We start from the raw sequence: 3,232 nt of genomic DNA, 5'->3' as shown, positions 1-3,232 counted from the left end.
GTCAATAAAACCCGCAAGGGCAGGCCAATCACGTGTACTAACATGTGACAGCACACGTGATTCATGCCTTTTCCCGCAAGGTGGCGTGGAATAGTTGTACTACTAAAATATTCAATTATTTCTTTGAATTTCGTTAATTTGTCTCTGAATTAAATAATTGCTTTTGTGCCTTTAAAAAGCTGATCAATATCTTCGAGGTTTTATATGCAAATGAGGGGAATATGATGAAAGAGGAAATAATCACTTTTCTCCTTGGGTGGCAATTTAAAAAGTTGATACACGACAAGGGTATTCAAATAAAAAGTACAAACAAGAAAGCACAAATTAAATGACCAAACGAGAAGAAATGGATGCACACACGACAATTTTAATAAAAGCACAGAGGGGTGGGGCAGTGGGAATGTTGGAAACCTCAACAAATCGGGATGACGTGACATGTGTGACGCCTAAATTAACCAGAAAAGTGGAGTTTTCTGAAATAATGGAATGGCTGTTAGAAACTGTTTCCATTCTTTATCAAGTCAAGGTAGACGCTGCCTTGAACTATTTGAAAATACAGATGATCGACAGGATAGATAAAGCTGCAAATGAACCCTCCAATTTTTATTCTTTAGCATTTTAATTGCAATCAAGCGAGCCCTCCGATTCTCCAACTACAATACGTTTTTTACTCGCTCTGAAAAAATTGTCAGGGTGTGTCTATTTCTCCATTCAGTCGATCTAAATTTTCAAGGGATTCGTATTCCACCCCCATTCCCGCACCGCCGGCTCATTTATTCCAAATCAATATAGGGGTGGCGAATGGTACCTCGAAAAACGTGGATCTCGGAAAATTTTAGCAGGATCTCCAAATCTCGAAAGCGTTTTTGATAAGTCTCGAAGTCTCGTTTTTGCATGGTTTGTTGCCTCGGATTTTTAATTAGGATCTCGGCGTCTCGGCGAGTGTCGGATTTTACCATTCGCCACCCCTCAATATTTGATTCGTCTCGTGTCTAGAGATATGTGCTAAAAAAATGTTTAAACCAGGAATACTCAACGAAATGTCTCGAATTGGTATATTATTTTTTCTACCTTATTCTTAGGGATGCTAGAATTTTGACAAAATCTCTTTCTTCACAGTATCACGGTAATCATTAGCAATTCCCAGGATTTCCTAGCTGCCATTGGCCCAGCGAAAATGCAAGCGTGTTCGAATTCCCACAAAAACAGTGGCCAGATTTGTTAGGCAATTAGCAGCAAAGTTTTGTAATTGCCGAATACTGAAAATATTAATGTCGATTCCCATCATTGCCATAGGCTGAGGTAATATCAACAATAACAATTTCAACAAATTCAGCTGCAACCTCAGATAAATATTAACTATTCCAAAGCCATGGGCCTAGTGGTCCTATCAAAATACCTCAAACCCTAACTTGGGGAGGGAACTTTTGGAGTTGCAGCCTTCCAATTTATCACTTACCGAGCAATGCGACTCACATTGGACTGTGTTCCTAAGCTGAGCTCATGGACGGTTTTGAAAATAACGCAGCTTTCGTCTTGGTCTTGTGATCAATAGATAAAGTGGAACAGCGGCCTCTGCACGACGCCGCAAGGATCTCAGCTGATTCTCATAGCCTTTTAGGACTTTTGAACTCTTTGGAGCACATGACATTGTGCAGTTGGGAAGAAGTACCCACTAATTAACAAAAGGAAATTCCACGCAGTTTGCTTAAGTTAATTTGTGTACAGATCCAACTCACGGATTAACAGATTTTATAAAGAGAATATAAAAATATCTAAAAAATGGTTCGTTTTAGTGTATATAATGAAGAAAGTGTCTTGCTTTTTGAGTCCTTTTATTTTTGAAGCAATCTATACATTCTATAGGCTGGTTTATTGAAGGTAAAAAGGGAATGGCAAAAACCCGCTCAGATCGTCTACACATTCTATAAGCAAAGATGTTTGCCATATTAATGAGGGAATAATATGATTATTGAGAACTTGAAGCGAACGTTTTCCAACCAGACCGGCCTGTGGTAGTTTCGAGTTTCGAGTCTTCAAAGAGGCCAAGAACAGATGACCGGAAACAAGAAGATCAAACAGTTTTTTGCTTTAAATTTGGGTGCTCAGTCCGGGGGGGTATACTTTAGGAATTTCTGGGTGGGGATGTGCCGCTGGGACCCTGGAACCCTTAGCCTACACCAGAGCTAGTTTCAGCTGGATTTTGCTACACTTTACTACAGTAACCTCCCCAAATCACTCCTACCCTAGAGTAGGTGTTTTCCAGAAACTGAGGTCACTAGTACACTCTCAAGAAAAGCCAAAACAAAACCTTATACCACAATCACTTCTTTCTTAAAAAAAGATTTATTTATACTTGTCTATTCATGCCAAGCACGTACGTACGCATTATCAAGACAATAAATTGTTTAATTTTAACCAGTATTAATAGCACCGATTTGCGTCTGAATCCCGATTTTTGACAGTTAATAATATCCAGTAGCGTTTTATGATGGTCATCTATCAACGCTGTTGAGGCTGAGTCGTGAAAATTTAAACTTGCCGATTTCATTTTTTTATATTTTTGAGTAGCAATTCCTGGTTTCCTTAGTCTAGATAAAATATTCAACCAACTGGTAAAGTTCCGTGAAAAACGATACCGTATTCTAGACCCAAACGCTCTGATTACTATACCCTATGATAGAGTAAACTGTTCGAAAACCATACCCTTCACAGCGGCACATACCTATATAGCCCCCCGGGGTGCTTAGCTGATCGCTCTCACTATAGTGTACTTACATTGTTCTACCTTAATACTCGATCGCCACTAGGCAATTTTGGGATTCTTCGCGAAGCAGTAAGTTATTACGAACGTTATGCATCCTACGCTAAGGGCGTCTATGTTGTTTTCTACTTCCTACATTTTTCGTTGTTTGAAATAAATATGGGTTCTCATTATTTTTATTCGGTTATGGTGATGCCCATATAATTAAGGTATCTCTCAGAGAATGTAAAGTTGTGGAATCAGCCTCTATCGATTCCACTTGCTTCCACCTTGATTATTCCTCAAAACAACAAAGCCTAATCAAGTAATTATTAGGAATTAGGTTTTTTTGTGAAGAAACGGTGAAACTAGAAAAATATCCAGACAGTTGAAAAAGTTTAAGAAATCCATGATGTTCCAACAAACACAGATTACACTGAGAAAAAAGATGAGTTGTTCAACATAATGACGAAAATCCTAAACGAAAAC

Source organism: Montipora capricornis, chromosome 13 (assembly GCF_036669925.1).
Source record: "Montipora capricornis isolate CH-2021 chromosome 13, ASM3666992v2, whole genome shotgun sequence".
Lineage (NCBI taxonomy): Eukaryota > Metazoa > Cnidaria > Anthozoa > Scleractinia > Acroporidae > Montipora > Montipora capricornis.
The sequence above is the reverse complement of the archived record's forward strand: the minus strand, read 5'-3'. Positions refer to the sequence as shown.